At 43.3% G+C, this 20,907-nt stretch overlaps 1 long non-coding RNA gene across 4 annotated transcripts; it reads right to left on the reverse strand.

Annotated features, from left to right (window-relative positions):
• Positions 1-5,057: 5,057 nt before the first annotated feature.
• On the reverse strand, positions 5,058-7,848 carry LOC127919225 (uncharacterized). 4 transcript variants are annotated; one of them, XR_008102206.1, is made up of 3 exons: positions 7,687-7,749; positions 7,075-7,414; positions 5,058-5,137 (listed from the first exon to the last, which is right to left on the reverse strand). It is a non-coding gene; the product is annotated as an uncharacterized LOC127919225 (long non-coding RNA). The 4 variants fall into 4 exon arrangements; XR_008102204.1 differs by lacking the exons at positions 5,058-5,137; positions 7,687-7,749 and adding exons at positions 5,221-5,273; positions 7,789-7,848 and having other exon boundaries at positions 7,075-7,380; XR_008102202.1 differs by lacking the exons at positions 5,058-5,137; positions 7,687-7,749 and adding exons at positions 5,221-5,273; positions 7,789-7,848.
• Positions 7,849-20,907: the final 13,059 nt, after the last annotated feature.

The following is a 20,907-nucleotide window of genomic DNA, read 5'->3' on the forward strand; positions in this document are numbered from 1 at the left end:
ACCCACGACTGCGTGGCCATGCACGCCTCCAACTCAATCATCAAGTTTGTGGACGACAATACAGTGGTTAGCTTGATTACCAACAACAAACGAGATGGCCTACAGGGGAGGAGGTGAGGGCCTTCGGAGTGTGGTGTCAGGAAAATAAGCTCACACTCAACGTCAACAAAACAAAGGAGATGATTGTGGACTTCAGGAAACAGCAGAGGGAGCACCCCCTATCCACACCAACGGGACAGTAGTGGAGAGGGTAGTACGTTTTAAGTTCCTCGGCGTACACATCACGGACAAACTGAATTGGTCCACCCACACAGACAGCGTCGTGAAGAAGGCGCAGCAGCGCCTCTTCAACCTCAGGAGGCAGAAGAAATTTGGCTTGTCACCAAAAGCCCTCACAAACTTCTACAGATGCACAATCGAGAGCATACTGTTGGGCTGTATCACCGCCTGATACGGCAACTGCTCCGCCCACAACCATAAGGCTCTCCAGAGGGTAGTGAGGTCTGCACAACGCATCACCGGGGGCAAACTACTTGCCCTCCAGGACACCACCCGATGTCACAGGAAGGCCATAAAGATCATCAAGGACAACAACCACCCGAGCCACTGCCTGTTCACCCCGCTATCGTCCAGAAGGCGAGGTCAGTACAGGTGCATCAAAGCTGGGACCAAGAGACTGAAAAACAGCTTCTATTTCAAAGCCTTCAGACTGTTAAACAGACACCACTAATATTGAGTGGCTGCTGCCAACACACTGACTCAACTCCAGCCACTTTAATAACGGAAATTGATGTAAAAATATATAACAATGCTACTTAATATAATGTTTACATACCCTACATTACTCATCTCATATGTATATGTATATACTGTACTCTATATCATCTACTGCATCTTTATGCAATACAGGTATTACTAGCCACTTTAAACTATGCCACTTTGTTTACATACCCTATATTACTCATCTCATATGTATATACTGTACTCGATACCATCTACTGCATCTTGCCTATGCTGTTCTGTACCATCACTCATTTATATATCTTTATGTACATATTCTTTATCCCTTTACACTTGTGTGTATAAGGTAGTAGTTTTGGAATTGTTAGTTTAGATTACTCGTTGGTTATTACTGCATTGTCGGAACTAGAAGCACAAGCATTTCGCTATGCTCGCATTAACATCAGCTAACCATGCGTATGTGACAAATAAATGTTGATTTAATCTGACTACAAGTCAGTACAGTTAGAATCATACAGTAGATATTACCATTAGGAGTCAGTTAGAAAGGTAATCATACAGTTAGTTAAGAGTAGTTAAGATGGATGACTACTCAACTGTATATATATATTTGCGTCTTTCTTCGCATATCTTTTATATATTTTCTTTTGCAAAAATCAACTTCAAAACACTCTCCTGCAACCCGCCTCACCAATTTAAAAAAATAAAAATGTATTTACCTCAAATCTGAAATTCACAATAGAAGCTAGCCAGAAGCTAACCAGAAACTGGCCAGAAACTGGCCAGAAGATAGCCAGAAGCTAACCAGAAGCTAACCAGAAGCTAGCCAGAAGCTAGCCAGAAGCTAACCAGAAGCTAACCAGAAGCTAGCTAGTTTACTGGCTAACATTAGCATTCAGCTAACCACAGTTGGTGGCCATCAGCTATCCTTTAGCTTGAAAAGCTATCGGCAGTTTTGTACAACGCGACTCAGACCAGATCATACCGGACCTATTTTTCTCTCCATATCCCCGGATTTCAACCGAAAACTCTGGACATTTACACCTGGATCTTGCAGCTAGCTTGCTGCTATCCGTGTGTCTATTGGCTTACGTCGATTCCGGAGCAAACATAAATTATTCCGGAGCTAGCCAGCTGAAGAGTTCCATCAGCCACCCCTGGGCTACAATCACCTATCCGGAATCGTTTTACTGCTGATGCGGAGCCCCACCTAGCCTTCAAGACTGGACTACCGGCTTTATCTGCCAGAGGGAGTTATCCAACTGGCCCCTCCGTCGCGACACGGAACCCCAATAATCTACCGACTGAAACGCATGAGGTGGCTAAAAACAGACCTCCATCCTATGCTAGCTTGCTACCGATGGCCCGGCTAGCTGTCTGAATCGCCGTTACCCCAATCAACCTCACTACTCACTGGACTGGACCCTTATGATCACTTGACTAAACATGCCTCTCCTTAATGTCAATATGCCTTGTCCATTGCTGTTCTGGTTCTGGTGTTTATTGGCTTATTTCACTGTAGAGCCTCTAGTCCTGCTCATTATACCTTATCCAACCTTTTAGTTCCACCACCCACACATGCGATGACATCACCTGGTTTCAATGATGTTTCTAGAGACAAGATCTCTCTCATCATCACTCAATACCGAGGTTTACCTCCACTGTATTCACATCCTACCATACCTTTGTCTGTACATTATACCTTGAAGCTATTTTATCGCCCCCAGTAACCTCCTTTTACTCTCTGTTCCAGACGTTCTAGACGGCCAATTCTCATAGCTTTTAGCCGTACCCTTATCGTACTCCTCCTCTGTTCCTCTGGTGATGTAGAGGGGAATCCAGGCCCTGCAGTGCCTGGCTTTTCCCCAGGCGGTCTCTTTTGATGACTTCTGTAACCATAATAGCCTTGGTTTCATGCATGTTAACATTAGAAGCCTCCTCCCTAAATTTGAGTAAAACAATGCTTTAGCACACTCTGCCAACCCGGATGTTCTAGCCATGTCTGAATCCTGGCTTAGGAAGACCACCAAAAATTCTGAAATCTCCATCCAAACTACAACATTTTCTGACTAAAGAGAGAGACCAGCTACAGACAAGTTAAAACAACCAAACTAAAGAGAGAGACCAGCAACAGACCAATTACAACAACCTAACTAAAGAGAGAGACCAGCTACAGACAAGTTAAAACAACCAAACTAAAGAGAGAGACCAGCTACAGACCAATTACAACAACCTAACTAAAGAGAGAGACGAGCTAGAGACCAATTACAACAACCTGACTAAATAGAGAGACCAGCTATAGACCAATTACAACAACCTAACTAAAGAGAGAGACCAGCTATAGACCAATTACAACAACCTAACTAAAGAGAGAGACCAGCTATAGACCAATTACAACAACCTAACTAAAGAGAGAGACCAGCTACAGACCAGTTACAACACCCTGACTAAATAGAGAGACCAGCTACAGACCAGTTACAACACCCTGACTAAAGATATAGCTACAGAGGGAAAGAGATGTTTTTGAAGGCTGGTACTACATCTCAACCAATTCTAAAAACTGGACAGACAGCAGACAGGACTGTATCAACAGAGGAAGGTCCTTGAGGCCTCATTTATCAATACTACTTAACCCATCAGAGTCTAAGCCCTGTTTATTCCAGGGGGAGGCTAACTTCTATTAGCACATACAAACACAATGAATAACAGATTCACTTCATGGAACAACAGACAGTCCAAAGAAATAGCAGAAGGAAGTTTCTTCTGAAATGTCTCTCCTATCTGAGAGATATAAAAAATATCAGGAAATAAATATATATATATATTATTTTACATGTGTTTAACCCCATATTTTTTATACATATTTTTAGCATTAAGAACAGGATTTGGAATGTTTGTATGCCTAGAAAGGTGTGATTTATCAAACAATCCAACCAGCTTCATACGCCCACCAAGAGGAGATAAATAACAATTGTTAATGCAGGACCTTGACTATTTGGATTACAAAATGCCCGTAATTAACTATACACAGTCAAAATCATCCCTTTAAAGCCTGTGAGAAAATACCAGGCCATACCATGAAATAGCATACAAAGGCCAGGTGAGATTTTGAGATGCTACTCCTTGAGATAAATGTCAGCTTCAACTGAGAACAAGTGTTTTTTATAAAATAAATTAAACAGAACATTTGATGTCTGAGGATGTCTGAAAGTATTTCTGCATTATCCCTACCTCCACCAGAGCAGTTCTTGCCTCATGCATATGAACAAACAATCCCCTGTGACACATGGAAGACAGTAGATGTTATGCTGTGGATAGACAGTAGATTATATGACAGTTAACCTGTGGATAGACATTAGATATTATGACAGTTAACCTGTGGATAGACAGTAGCTATTATGACAGTTAATCTGTGGATAGACAGTAGATGTTATGACAGTTAATCTGTGGATGGACAGTAGATGTTATGACAGTTAATCTCTGGATAGACAGTAGATGTTATGACAGTTAATCTCTGGATAGACAGTTGATGTTATGACAGTTAACCTGTGGATAGACAGTAGATGTTATGACAGTTAATCTCTGGATAGACAGTAGATGTTATGACAGTTAATCTCTGGATAGACAGTAGATGTTATGTCAGTTAATCTCTGGATAGACAGTAGATGTTATGACAGTTAATCTGTGGATGGACAGTTGATGTTATGACAGTTAATCTGTGGGGAGAAAGCAGATGATATGACAGTTAACCTGTGGATAGACAGTAGATGTTATGACAGTTAACCTGTGGATAGACAGTAGATGTTATGACCGTTAACCTGTGGATAGACAGTAGATGTTATGACCGTTAACCTGTGGATAGACAGTAGATGTTATGACAGTTAACCTGTGGATAGACATTAGATGTTATGACAGTTAACCTGTGGATGGACAGTAGATGTTATGACAGTTAACCTGTGGATAGACATTAGATGTTATGTCAGTTAACCTGTGGATGGACAGTAGATGGTATGACAGTTAACCTGCGGATGGACAGTAGATGTTATGACAGTTAACCTGTGGATGGACAGTAGATGTTATGACCGTTAACCTGTGGATAGACAGTAGAGGATATGACAGTTAATCCGTGGATAGACAGTAGATGTTATGACAGTTAATCTGTGGATAGACAGTAGATGTTATGACAGTTAATCTGTGGATGGACAGTAGGTGTTATGCCAGTTAACCTGTGTGGAGAAAGCAGATGATATGAATGTTAATCTCTGGATAGACAGTTGATGTTATGACAGTTAATCTGTGGGGAGAAAGCAGATGATATGACAGTTAACCTGTGGATAGACAGTAGATGTTATGACAGTTAACCTGTGGATAGACAGTAGATGTTATGACAGTTAACCTGTGGATGGACAGTAGATGTTATGACCGTTAACCTGTGGATAGACAGTAGAGGTTATGACAGTTAATCCGTGGATAGACAGTAGATGTTATGACAGTTAACCTGTGGATAGACAGTAGATGTTATGACAGTTAACCTGTGGATGGACAGTAGATGTTATGACAGTTAACATGTGGATAGACAGTAGATGATATGACAGTTAACCTGTGGATAGACAGTAGATGTTATGACAGTTAATCTCTGGATAGACAGTAGATGTTATGACAGTTAATCTCTGGATAGACAGTAGATGTTATGACCGTTAATCTGTGGATAGACAGTAGATGTTATGACAGTTAACCTGTGGATAGACAGTAGATGATATGACAGTTAATCTGTGGATAGACAGTAGATGTTATGACAGTTAATCTGTGGATGGACAGTAGATGTTATGACAGTTAACCTGTGTGGAGAAAGCAGATGATATGAATGTTAATCTCTGGATAGACAGTTGATGTTATGACAGTTAATCTGTGGGGAGAAAGCAGATGATATGACAGTTAACCTGTGGATAGACAGTAGATGTTATGACAGTTAACCTGTGGATAGACAGTAGATGTTATGACCGTTAACCTGTGGATAGACAGTAGAAGTTATGACAGTTAACCTGTGGATGGACAGTAGATGTTATGACAGTTAATCCGTGGATAGACAGTAGATGTTATGACAGTTAACCTGTGGATAGACAGTAGATGTTATGACAGTTAACCTGTGGATGGACAGTAGATGTTATGACAGTTAACCTGTGGATAGACAGTAGATGATATGACAGTTAACCTGTGGATAGACAGTAGATGTTATGACAGTTAATCTCTGGATAGACAGTAGATGTTATGACAGTTAATCTCTGGATAGACCGTAGATGTTATGACCGTTAATCTGTGGATAGACAGTAGATGTTATGACAGTTAATCTCTGGATAGACAGTAGAAGTTATGACCGTTAACCTGTGGATAGACAGTAGAGGTTATGACAGTTAATCCGTGGATAGACAGTAGATGTTATGACAGTTAATCTGTGGATAGACAGTAGATGTTATGACAGTTAATCTGTGGATGGACAGTAGATGTTATGACAGTTAACCTGTGTGGAGAAAGCAGATGATATGAATGTTAATCTCTGGATAGACAGTTGATGTCATGACAGTTAATCTGTGGGGAGAAAGCAGATGATATGACAGTTAACCTGTGGATAGACAGTAGATGTTATGACCGTTAACCTGTGGATAGACAGTAGATGTTATGACAGTTAACCTGTGGATAGACATTAGATGTTATGACAGTTAACCTGTGGATGGACAGTAGATGTTATGACAGTTAACCTGTGGATGGACAGTAGATGTTATGACAGTTAATCCGTGGATAGACAGTAGATGTTATGACAGTTAATCTGTGGATAGACAGTAGATGTTATGACAGTTAACCTGTGTGAGAAAGCAGATGATATGAATGTTAATCTCTGGATAGACAGTAGATGTTATGACAGTCAACCTGTGGATGGACAGTAGATGTTATGACCGTTAACCTGTGGATAGACAGTAGAGGTTATGACAGTTAATCCGTGGATAGACAGTAGATGTTATGACAGTTAATCTGTGGGTAGACAGTAGATGTTATGACAGTTAATCTGTGGATGGACAGTAGGTGTTATGACAGTTAACCTGTGTGGAGAAAGCAGATGATATGAATGTTAATCTCTGGATAGACAGTTGATGTTATGACAGTTAATCTGTGGGGAGAAAGCAGATGATATGACAGTTAACCTGTGGATAGACAGTAGATGTTATGACAGTTCATCACTGGATAGACAGTAGATGTTATGACCGTTAACCTGTGGATAGACAGTAGATGTTATGACAGTTAACCTGTGGATAGACATTAGATGTTATGACAGTTAACCTGTGGATAGACAGTAGATGTTATGACAGTTAACCTGTGGATAGACAGTAGATGTTATGACAGTTAACCTGTGGATAGACAGTAGATGTTATGACAGTTAACCTGTGGATAGACAGTAGATGTTATGACAGTTAACCTGTGGATAGACAGTAGATGTTATGACAGTTAACCTGTGGATAGACAGTAGATGTTATGACAGTTAACCTGTGGATAGACAGTAGATGTTATGACAGTTAACCTGTGGATAGACAGTAGATGTTATGACAGTTAACCTGTGGATAGACAGTAGATGTTATGACAGTTAACCTGTGGATAGACAGTAGATGTTATGACAGTTAACCTGTGGATAGACAGTAGATGTTATGACCGTTAACCTGTGGATAGACAGTAGAGGTTATGACAGTTAATCCGTGGATAGACAGTAGATGTTATGACAGTTAATCTGTGGATAGACAGTAGATGTTATGACAGTTAATCTGTGGATGGACAGTAGATGATATGACAGTTAACCTGTGTGGAGAAAGCAGATGATATGAATGTTAATCTCTGGATAGACAGTTGATGTTATGACAGTTAATCTCTGGGGAGAAAGCAGATGATATGACAGTTGACCTGTGGATAGACAGTAGATGTTATGACAGTTAACCTGTGGATAGACAGTAGATGTTATGACAGTTCATCTCTGGATAGACAGTAGATGTTATGACCGTTAACCTGTGGATGGACAGTAGATGTTATGACAGTTCACTGCCACCCTATGACCTCTGTTGTCTCTGCTAGTTGACATGATGGCTGCTGAGAGCTTCCTTCATTACCAAGTCTTGCCCTCTCTCTCCTTCAACCCCACTCAGGACATTGTCCACGTTCCAGGTTGACTACATTGAAGTCGCCTGCCAGATCTCACAATGTCTGGATTGGTGTTTAACACATCAGTTAATAGCATCATGTTGTACAGTAATCTGATGCCCATTTGTTGATGCGTGCAACTCAACTACAATATAGTCGGTCTTGAATGAGACTGTTCTCTCCTCATTGTAGTTGATAGATTGATTAGTTCTGAGCTCTGACTTCACAGATACAGGAAACTACTAACCCTGCTGCTGTTCTCCCTCCCATCGCACTCTGACCTCACAGACACAGGAAACTACTAACCCTGCTGCTGTTCTCCCTCCTATCTCACTCTGACCTCACAGACACAGGAGAAACTACTAACCCTGCTGCTGTTCTCCCTCCCATCTCACTCTGACCTCACAGACACAGGAAACTACTAACCCTGCTGCTGTTCTCCCTCCCATCTCACTCTGACCTCACAGACACAGGAGAAACTACTAACCCTGCTGCTGTTCTCCCTCCCATCTCACTCTGACCTCACAGATACAGGAAACTACTAACCCTGCTACTGTTCTCCCTCCCATCTCACTCTGACAGCCACAGGTTCCTCTTCTCTCTCTGGTTGGACAGCATACTCGTTACTCTTTGGCCTCAACTCTATTTCATAGCCATGTCTTAGTGTTACTTTGGGGTTAAACTATGTCTAATGATTCATTTGAAAGTCAACAATAGGTTTTTCTGTATGTCCTGCAAACATTTCTGAAAACCTGTTTTTGCTTTGTCATTATGGGGTATTGTGTGAAGATAAATGAGGGGATAAAACAATGGTGGTGGCCAGTCAAACTCTGGGGGGAAGTTTCCCCTAGGTATATGATCAGCAATCCCTCCCCCGATCCCAACCTTAACCATTTGTGGCGGAAATGCAAAACTGACCCAAGATCAGAGTTTAGGGACAACTTCCCCCTACACCTCCAGTCACAGAGTGAGATCCATAATGTGCTCTCCATTTGAAGGCTGGGGGTGCTGTAAACTCAGTCAGGATATATGTAATGTATATGTCAATTAATAGGATCCCAATTAATTTTAGCTCATTAAAAATTGGGACTCTGAATTCACATATACATCGTATAGCATGATATAGAGACATATCATGTATTATATTATCAAACTAAGGCTGGTGGGAGTCATATCATGTATTATATTATCAAACTAAGGCTGGTAGGAGTCATATCATGTATTATATTATCAAACTAAGGCTGGTAAGAGTCATATCATGTATTATATTATCAAACTAAGACTGGTAGGAGTCATATCATGTATTATATTATCAAACTAAGACTGGTGGGAGTCAAATAATGAGGTATATTATCAAACTAAGGCTGGTAAGAGTCATATCATGTATTATATTATCAAACTAAGACTGGTAGGAGTCATATCATGTATTATATTATCAAACTAAGGCAGGTGGGAGTCAAATAATGAGGTATATTATCAAACTAAGGCTGGTAAGAGTCATATCATGTATTATATTATCAAACTAAGACTGGTAGGAGTCATATCATGTATTATATTATCAAACTAAGGCAGGTGGGAGTCAAATAATGAGGTATATTATCAAACTAAGGCTGGTAAGAGTCATATCATGTATTATATTATCAAACTAAGGCTGGTAGGAGTCATATCATATATTATATTATCAAACTAAGGCTGGTAGGAGTCATATCATATATTATCACACTAAGACTGGAAGGAGTCATATCATGTATTAAATTATCAAACTAAGACCGGTAGGAGTCATATCATGTATTATATTATCACACTAAGACTGGAAGGAGTCATATCATGTATTATATTATCACACTAAGACTGGAAGGAGTCATATCATGTATTATATTATCACACTAAGACTGGAAGGAGTCATATCATGTATTATATTATCACACTAAGACTGGAAGGAGTCATATCATGTATTATATTATCACACTAAGACTGGAAGGAGTCATATCATGTATTATATTATCACACTAAGACTGGAAGGAGTCATATCATGTATTATATTATCACACTAAGACTGGAAGGAGTCATATCATGTATTATATTATCACACTAAGACTGGAAGGAGTCATATCATGTATTATATTATCACACTAAGACTGGAAGGAGTCATATCATGTATTATATTATCACACTAAGACTGGAAGGAGTCATATCATGTATTATATTATCACACTAAGACTGGAAGGAGTCATATCATGTATTATATTATCACACTAAGACTGGAAGGAGTCATATCATGTATTATATTATCACACTAAGACTGGAAAGAGTCATATCATGTATTATATTATCAAACTAAGACTGGAAGGAGTCATATCATGTATTATATTATCACACTAAGACTGGAAGGAGACATATCATGTATTATATTATCAAACTAAGGCAGGTGGGAGTCAAATAATGAGGTATATTATCAAACTAAGGCTGGTAGGAGTCATATCATATATTATATTATCAAACTAAGGCTGGTAGGAGTCATATCATATATTATCACACTAAGACTGGAAGGAGTCATATCATGTATTAAATTATCAAACTAAGACCGGTAGGAGTCATATCATGTATTATATTATCAAACTTAGGCTGGTGGGAGTCGTATTATATTATCACACTAAGGTTGGTGCAAGTCACGTGGTGGCCAGTGTTGCGTTAATTTCACACTTTGGTTGACTGATAAAGAGTTTCACTACCTAAAGTTACACATACGCAGGACAGTGCAGGGAGAAGACACAGCTACAGACGTATATTAGAGTTGAAGTAAGGAGTAGACGTTACTGTATTTGAGCACAAGTGTGTTAAGATGTCAGAGGGAGTTTATGAAAACTCAGATGGATTTGAAGAAAACAACCCTGATGCAATAAAGAACACAGACATTGATGGCCAATTATATGGCAACGTAGGAACCTTCAAACCCAGTCCAAGTGATGGAGGTGTTGCTTCAGGTAAGATTGCATGAACACACACACACACTCATACCACACAATATATTAAACAGGTGAGATTACCCTGTTTTACTAAATCTTTATTTGTGTGGATGATACAGTAAAACACATTACCTAAGATGTTTAATAATGTGTTATTCAGTACATGTTCAGTGGTGGAAGAGACCCTCTGGAGTTGCTGCAGTGTGTCTGGGGCTGCTGTGTGTTCTAATAATATTTGACAGTCAGTCTTTCTTGTCAAGTTACATATAAGCACAATAGCAAATGCTCATATTTGATTGTTGTTCCCCCATATGGGTCCCAAAAGAGGGACGTGAAGTGGATCTGTTCAGTGGTTCAACCAGCTGTCACTCAAACTCAACCAATCAGATTCATTTAGAGAGAAGAGTGCTGCGGCAAGTTATGTCACCATCTCATCCTCTCTGGTTAAGCCTTCCCACCCTCAATATCCACTTGGAGCAGTTTGTAGTGTCACATCTATTGTCTGGACATTATAATGACCCATGTTTGTAGTCCTGGACCTCCTGAACATGTTGATGCATATTTGGGAGTAAACAGAGGGTCCAAATCAGCAGAAAGGTGAAAGGAAGGAGGAGTTCTGGAAACTCCCTGAATTATCTTGAGGCTGTTACATATGATATTTAATATATGTTAACAGCTAGTCTTTGTTCTCCACTTCCCCTCTATGATCTATATCTTCCTGGTATGACAGTGTCCTGTCCATCATCACAAATAGTCCCATTCCCTGGGCAGGAGGACTGTGTTGAGATTTACTCTGGACAAGATGAACATGTACATGGAATGATTTATATTGTTCTGCAGAAAATGGTTTAACAAAACCACTGTAACAATCTCTCTCACACACACACACACAAGTGTATATACAAGTACGCACTCTAGTATGCCAACTTGTTCTATTTTTGTATTAGCATAGCCACAACTACCCGTGTCATTTTGTTGATACTTCCCTAGAGTTAACACCTACATCAGTCACACAGACAGAGACACACAGATGACTCAGAGACAGAGATAACACAAGAAGCAGAGACTTAACGTATAGAGGTCTTGTAGTTGATGTACGACGCCTCCTGGTGGCCATGTTGGAAGACCACCACATTAATTCTAGAAGCAGAGACTTAATGTATAGTAGATCTACATAGAAAGAAAGACTTAGGCATTGTTAAAGATGTCAAAGGTCATCAATGCTGAACCAGATATGAACAAGAAGGTCAAGTTTGACAGAGGTGAGATGGAGGAGAGGATTGTGGATATCTACATCAGTGCAGACACCCTGAGAGACGGTGAGACCAGCACCAAGAGAGAAGAAACAGCAGACTCTGCTCCTAATAATGGACCAGGAGACCAGCACTCAAGTAACACACACACACATCCAAAAAATAACATAACAGTATATTATGTGTGTCCACAGAGCCTGATAGATCAGGGAAGAGACCCTTCCTAGTTGCTGCAGTGTTTCTGGGGCTGCTGTGTGTTCTACTGGCTGGGATCATAGGCCTGTCTGTCTACTGTGAGTCTGTCTCCAAGTTCATTGCTTTTCACCTAGTTTTAAGACGTGCAGGTTATTAGGCCTATTTATCAGGGGGTTTAGCTTGTAACTATGTGTTTATACTTTGTAGATAACAGAGACATCAAAGATTCTGAGGATAAAAGGAATAACTTGTTCCAGAGTTTCTCCCTTTTTAAAATCAACGCAACTGAAGAGAGAGACCAGTTACAAACCAGATACAACAACCTGACTAAAGAGAGAGACCAGATACAGACCAGATACAACATCCTGACTACAGAGAGAGACCAGATACAGACCAGATACAACAACCTGACTAAAGAGAGAGACCAGATACAGACCAGATACAACAACCTGACTAAAGAGAGAGACCAGATACAGACCAGATACAACAACCTGACTAAAGAGAGAGACCAGATACAGACCAGATACAACAACTTGACTAAAGAGAGAGACCAGCTCCAGACCAGATACAACAACCTGGCTGAAGAGAGAGACCAGTTACAAACCAGATACAACAACCTGACTACAGAGAGAGACCAGATACAGACCAGATACAACATCCTGACTACAGAGAGAGACCAGATACAGACCAGATACAACATCCTGACTACAGAGAGAGACCAGATACAGACCAGATACAACATCCTGACTACAGAGAGAGACCAGATACAGACCAGATACAACATCCTGACTACAGAGAGAGACCAGTTACAGACCAGATACAACATCCTGACTACAGAGAAAGGCCATATTCAGGCAAAGCTTTTTGTGATAGGTGAGATATAAACTGTGATAAAGTATAATAATTATATATCAATGGGTTTATGAGTATAAAGATACTGGCTAAGTTTCTCAATGTGTTCACCTTTGCTCTTCAACAGAGCAGCATTGTCAGGAGGGATGGAGATACTTTGACTCCAGTTTGTACTTCCTGTCTACTGAGGAGAAAACCTGGAAGCAGAGCAGAGAGGACTGTAAGGGGAGAGGAGCAGACCTCGTGATCATAAACAGTAGAGAGGAACAGGTGAGAGAGAGAACAGACAGGACTGTAAGGGGAGAGGAGTAGACCTCGTGATCATAAACAGTAGAGAGGAACAGGTGAGAGAGAGAACAGACAGGACTGTAAGGGGAGAGGAGCAGACCTCGTGATCATAAACAGTAGAGAGGAACAGGTGAGAGAGAGAACAGACAGGACTGTAAGGGGAGGGGAGCAGACCTCGTGATCATAAACAGTAGAGATGAACAGGTGAGAGAGAGAACAGACAGGACTGTAAGGGGAGAGGAGCAGACCTCGTGATCATAAACAGTAGAGAGGAACAGGTGAGAGAGAGAACAGACAGGACTGTAAGGGAGAGGAGCAGACCTCGTGATCATAAACAGTAGAGATGAACAGGTGAGAGAGAGAACAGACAGGACTGTAAGGGGAGAGTAGCAGACCTCGTGATCATAAACAGTAGAGATGAACAGGTGAGAGAGAGAACAGACAGGACTGTAAGGGGAGAGTAGCAGACCTCGTGATCATAAACAGTAGAGAGGAACAGGTGAGAGAGAGAACAGACAGGACTGTAAGGGGAGAGGAGCAGACCTCGTGATCATAAACAGTAGAGAGGAACAGGTGAGAGAGAGAACAGACAGGACTGTAAGGGAGAGGAGCAGACCTCGTGATCATAAACAGTAGAGAGGAACAGGTGAGAGAGAGAACAGACAGGACTGTAAGGGGAGAGGAGCAGACCTCGTGATCATAAACAGTAGAGATGAACAGGTGAGAGAGAGAACAGACAGGACTGTAAGGGGAGAGTAGCAGACCTCGTGATCATAAACAGTAGAGATGAACAGGTGAGAGAGAGAACAGACAGGACTGTAAGGGGAGAGGAGCAGACCTCGTGATCATAAACAGTAGAGAGGAACAGGTGAGAGAGAGAACAGACAGGACTGTAAGGGGAGAGGAGCAGACCTCGTGATCATAAACAGTAGAGAGGAACAGGTGAGAGAGAGAACAGACAGGACTGTAAGGGGAGAGGAGCAGACCTCGTGATCATAAACAGTAGAGATGAACAGTTGAGAGAGAGAACAGACAGGACTGTAAGGGGAGAGTAGCAGACCTCGTGATCATAAACAGTAGAGAGGAACAGGTGAGAGAGAGAACAGACAGGACTGTAAGGGGAGAGGAGCAGACCTCGTAATCATAAACAGTAGAGAGGAACAGGTGAGAGAGAGAACAGACAGGACTGTAAGGGAGAGGAGCAGACCTCGTGATCATAAACAGTAGAGAGGAACAGGTGAGAGAGAGAACAGACAGGACTGTAAGGGGAGAGTAGCAGACCTCGTGATCATAAACAGTAGAGAGGAACAGGTGAGAGAGAGAACAGACAGGACTGTAAGGGGAGAGGAGCAGACCTCGTGATCATAAACAGTAGAGAGGAACAGGTGAGAGAGAGAACAGACAGGACTGTAAGGGGAGAGGAGCAGACCTCGTGATCATAAACAGTAGAGAGGAACAGGTGAGAGAGAACAGACAGGACTGTAAGGGAGAGGAGCAGACCTCGTGATCATAAACAGTAGAGATGAACAGGTGAGAGAGAGAACAGACAGGACTGTAAGGGGAGAGGAGCAGACCTCGTGATCATAAACAGTAGAGATGAACAGGTGAGAGAGAGAACAGACAGGACTGTAAGGGGAGAGGAGCAGACCTCGTGATCATAAACAGTAGAGAGGAACAGGTGAGAGAGAACAGACAGGACTGTAAGGGGAGAGGAGCAGACCTCGTGATCATAAACAGTAGAGATGAACAGGTGAGAGAGAGAACAGACAGGACTGTAAGGGGAGAGTAGCAGACCTCGTGATCATAAACAGTAGAGATGAACAGGTGAGAGAGAGAACAGACAGGACTGTAAGGGGAGAGTAGCAGACCTCGTGATCATAAACAGTAGAGAGGAACAGGTGAGAGAGAGAACAGACAGGACTGTAAGGGGAGAGGAGCAGACCTCGTGATCATAAACAGTAGAGAGGAACAGGTGAGAGAGAGAACAGACAGGACTGTAAGGGGAGAGGAGCAGACCTCGTGATCATAAACAGTAGAGAGGAACAGGTGAGAGAGAGAACAGACAGGACTGTAAGGGGAGAGGAGCAGACCTCGTGATCATAAACAGTAGAGATGAACAGGTGAGAGAGAGAACAGACAGGACTGTAAGGGGAGAGTAGCAGACCTCGTGATCATAAACAGTAGAGATGAACAGGTGAGAGAGAGAACAGACAGGACTGTAAGGGGAGAGGAGCAGACCTCGTGATCATAAACAGTAGAGAGGAACAGGTGAGAGAGAGAACAGACAGGACTGTAAGGGGAGAGGAGCAGACCTCGTGATCATAAACAGTAGAGAGGAACAGGTGAGAGAGAGAACAGACAGGACTGTAAGGGGAGAGGAGCAGACCTCGTGATCATAAACAGTAGAGAGGAACAGGTGAGAGAGAGAACAGACAGGACTGTAAGGGGAGAGTAGCAGACCTCGTGATCATAAACAGTAGAGAGGAACAGGTGAGAGAGAGAACAGACAGGACTGTAAGGGGAGAGGAGCAGACCTCGTAATCATAAACAGTAGAGAGGAACAGGTGAGAGAGAGAACAGACAGGACTGTAAGGGGAGAGTAGCAGACCTCGTGATCATAAACAGTAGAGAGGAACAGGTGAGAGAGAGAACAGACAGGACTGTAAGGGGAGAGTAGCAGACCTCGTGATCATAAACAGTAGAGAGGAACAGAGAGGAACAGGGTAAGGGGAGAGAGAGAACAGACAGGACTGTAAGGGACAGGAGAGGAGCAGACCTCGTGATCATAAACAGTAGAGAGGAACAGGTGAGAGAGAACAGACAGGACTGTAAGGGGAGAGGAGCAGACCTCGTGATCATAAACAGTAGAGATGAACAGGTGAGAGAGAGAACAGACAGGACTGTAAGGGGAGAGGAGCAGACCTCGTGATCATAAACAGTAGAGATGAACAGGTGAGAGAGAGAACAGACAGGACTGTAAGGGGAGAGGAGCAGACCTCGTGATCATAAACAGTAGAGAGGAACAGGTGAGAGAGAGAACAGACAGGACTGTAAGGGGAGAGGAGCAGACCTCGTGATCATAAACAGTAGAGAGGAACAGGTGAGAGAGAGAACAGACAGGACTGTAAGGGGAGAGGAGCAGACCTCGTGATCATAAACAGTAGAGATGAACAGGTGAGAGAGAGAACAGACAGGACTGTAAGGGGAGAGTAGCAGACCTCGTGATCATAAACAGTAGAGAGGAACAGGTGAGAGAGAGAACAGACAGGACTGTAAGGGGAGAGGAGCAGACCTCGTGATCATAAACAGTAGAGAGGAACAGGTGAGAGAGAGAACAGACAGGACTGTAAGGGGAGAGGAGCAGACCTCGTGATCATAAACAGTAGAGATGAACAGGTGAGAGAGAGAACAGACAGGACTGTAAGGGGAGAGGAGCAGACCTCGTGATCATAAACAGTAGAGATGAACAGGTGAGAGAGAGAACAGACAGGACTGTAAGGGGAGAGTAGCAGACCTCGTGATCATAAACAGTAGAGATGAACAGGTGAGAGAGAGAACAGACAGGACTGTAAGGGGAGAGGAGCAGACCTCGTGATCATAAACAGTAGAGAGGAACAGGTGAGAGAGAGAACAGACAGGACTGTAAGGGGAGAGTAGCAGACCTCGTGATCATAAACAGTAGAGAGGAACAGGTGAGAGAGAGAACAGACAGGACTGTAAGGGGAGAGGAGCAGACCTCGTAATCATAAACAGTAGAGATGAACAGGTGAGAGAGAGAACAGACAGGACTGTAAGGGGAGAGTAGCAGACCTCGTGATCATAAACAGTAGAGAGGAACAGGTGAGAGAGAGAACAGACAGGACTGTAAGGGGAGAGTAGCAGACCTCGTGATCATAAACAGTAGAGAGGAACAGGTGAGAGAGAGAACAGACCGGACTGTAAGGGGAGAGGAGCAGACCTCGTAATCATAAACAGTAGAGATGAACAGGTAAGAGAGAGAACAGACAGGACTGTAAGGGGAGAGGAGCAGACCTCGTGATCATAAACAGTAGAGAGGAACAGGTGAGAGAGAGAACAGACCGGACTGTAAGGGGAGAGGAGCAGACCTCGTGATCATAAACAGTAGAGATGAACAGGTAAGAGAGAGAACAGACAGGACTGTAAGGGGAGAGTAGCAGACCTCGTAATCATAAACAGTAGAGATGAACAGGTAAGAGAGAGAACAGACAGGACTGTAAGGGGAGAGGAGCAGACCTCGTGATCATAAACAGTAGAGATGAACAGGTGAGAGAGAGAACAGACAGGACTGTAAGGGGAGAGTAGCAGACCTCGTGATCATAAACAGTAGAGATGAACAGGTGAGAGAGAGAACAGACAGGACTGTAAGGGGAGAGTAGCAGACCTCGTGATCATAAACAGTAGAGAGGAACAGGTGAGAGAGAGAACAGACAGGACTGTAAGGGGAGAGGAGCAGACCTCGTGATCATAAACAGTAGAGAGGAACAGGTGAGAGAGAGAACAGACAGGACTGTAAGGGAGAGGAGCAGACCTCGTGATCATAAACAGTAGAGATGAACAGGTGAGAGAGAGAACAGACAGGACTGTAAGGGGAGAGGAGCAGACCTCGTGATCATAAACAGTAGAGAGGAACAGGTGAGAGAGAACAGACAGGACTGTAAGGGGAGAGGAGCAGACCTCGTGATCATAAACAGTAGAGATGAACAGGTGAGAGAGAGAACAGACAGGACTGTAAGGGGAGAGTAGCAGACCTCGTGATCATAAACAGTAGAGAGGAACAGGTGAGAGAGAGAACAGACAGGACTGTAAGGGGAGAGGAGCAGACCTCGTGATCATAAACAGTAGAGATGAACAGGTGAGAGAGAGAACAGACAGGACTGTAAGGGGAGAGTAGCAGACCTCGTGATCATAAACAGTAGAGATGAACAGGTGAGAGAGAGAACAGACAGGACTGTAAGGGGAGAGTAGCAGACCTCGTGATCATAAACAGTAGAGAGGAACAGGTGAGAGAGAGAACAGACAGGACTGTAAGGGGAGAGGAGCAGACCTCGTGATCATAAACAGTAGAGAGGAACAGGTGAGAGAGAGAACAGACAGGACTGTAAGGGAGAGGAGCAGACCTCGTGATCATAAACAGTAGAGAGGAACAGGTGAGAGAGAGAACAGACAGGACTGTAAGGGGAGAGGAGCAGACCTCGTGATCATAAACAGTAGAGATGAACAGGTGAGAGAGAGAACAGACAGGACTGTAAGGGGAGAGTAGCAGACCTCGTGATCATAAACAGTAGAGATGAACAGGTGAGAGAGAGAACAGACAGGACTGTAAGGGGAGAGGAGCAGACCTCGTGATCATAAACAGTAGAGAGGAACAGGTGAGAGAGAGAACAGACAGGACTGTAAGGGGAGAGGAGCAGACCTCGTGATCATAAACAGTAGAGAGGAACAGGTGAGAGAGAGAACAGACAGGACTGTAAGGGGAGAGGAGCAGACCTCGTGATCATAAACAGTAGAGATGAACAGGTGAGAGAGAGAACAGACAGGACTGTAAGGGGAGAGTAGCAGACCTCGTGATCATAAACAGTAGAGAGGAACAGGTGAGAGAGAGAACAGACAGGACTGTAAGGGGAGAGGAGCAGACCTCGTGATCATAAACAGTAGAGATGAACAGGTGAGAGAGAGAACAGACAGGACTGTAAGGGAGAGTAGCAGACCTCGTGATCATAGGAACAGGTAGACTGTAAGGGGAGAACAGGTGAGGTGAGAGAGAGAACAGACAGGACTGTAAGGGGAGAGGAGCAGACCTCGTGATCATAAACAGTAGAGAGGAACAGGTGAGAGAGAGAACAGACCGGACTGTAAGGGGAGAGGAGCAGACCTCGTGATCATAAACAGTAGAGATGAACAGGTAAGAGAGAGAACAGACAGGACTGTAAGGGGAGAGGAGCAGACCTCGTGATCATAAACAGTAGAGAGGAACAGGTGAGAGAGAGAACAGACAGGACTGTAAGGGGAGAGGAGCAGACCTCGTGATCATAAACAGTAGAGATGAACAGGTGAGAGAGAGAACAGACAGGACTGTAAGGGGAGAGTAGCAGACCTCGTGATCATAAACAGTAGAGAGGAACAGGTGAGAGAGAGAACAGACAGGACTGTAAGGGGAGAGGAGCAGACCTCGTGATCATAAACAGTAGAGATGAACAGGTGAGAGAGAGAGAACAGACAGGACTGTAAGGGGAGAGGAGCAGACCTCGTGATCATAAACAGTAGAGAGGAACAGGTGAGAGAGAGAACAGACAGGACTGTAAGGGAGAGGAGCAGACCTCGTGATCATAAACAGTAGAGAGGAACAGGTGAGAGAGAGAACAGACAGGACTGTAAGGGGAGAGGAGCAGACCTCGTGATCATAAACAGTAGAGATGAACAGGTGAGAGAGAGAACAGACAGGACTGTAAGGGGAGAGAGCAGACCTCGTGATCATAAACAGTAGAGATGAACAGGTGAGAGAGAGAACAGACAGGACTGTAAGGGAGAGGAGCAGACCTCGTGATCATAAACAGTAGAGATGAACAGGTGAGAGAGAGAACAGACAGGACTGTAAGGGGAGAGTAGCAGACCTCGTGATCATAAACAGTAGAGATGAACAGGTGAGAGAGAGAACAGACAGGACTGTAAGGGGAGAGAGCAGACCTCGTGATCATAAACAGTAGAGAGGAACAGGTGAGAGAGAGAACAGACAGGACTGTAAGGGGAGAGTAGCAGACCTCGTGATCATAAACAGTAGAGAGGAACAGGTGAGAGAGAACAGAGGACAGACAGACCTCGGATCATAAACTGTGAACAGGTGAGAGGAACAGACAGGACTGTAAGGGAGAGGAGCAGACCTCGTGATCATAAACAGTAGAGAGGAACAGGTGAGAGAGAGAACAGACAGGACTGTAAGGGGAGAGGAGCAGACCTCGTGATCATAAACAGTAGAGAGGAACAGGTGAGAGAGAGAGAACAGACAGGACTGTAAGGGGAGAGGAGCAGACCTCGTGATCATAAACAGTAGAGAGGAACAGGTGAGAGAGAGAACAGACAGGACTGTAAGGGAGAGGAGCAGACCTCGTGATCATAAACAGTAGAGAGGAACAGGTGAGAGAGAGAACAGACAGGTGACTGTAAGGGGAGAGGAGCAGACCTCGTAATCATAAACAGTAGAGATGAACAGGTAAGAGAGAGAACAGACAGGACTGTAAGGGGAGAGGAGCAGACCTCGTGATCATAAACAGTAGAGAGGAACAGGTGAGAGAGAGAACAGACCGGACTGTAAGGGGAGAGGAGCAGACCTCGTAATCATAAACAGTAGAGATGAACAGGTAAGAGAGAGAACAGACAGGACTGTAAGGGGAGAGGAGCAGACCTCGTAATCATAA

This window comes from Oncorhynchus keta, unplaced genomic scaffold (genome assembly GCF_023373465.1).
Source record: "Oncorhynchus keta strain PuntledgeMale-10-30-2019 unplaced genomic scaffold, Oket_V2 Un_contig_16035_pilon_pilon, whole genome shotgun sequence".
Classification (NCBI taxonomy): Eukaryota; Metazoa; Chordata; class Actinopteri; order Salmoniformes; family Salmonidae; genus Oncorhynchus; species Oncorhynchus keta.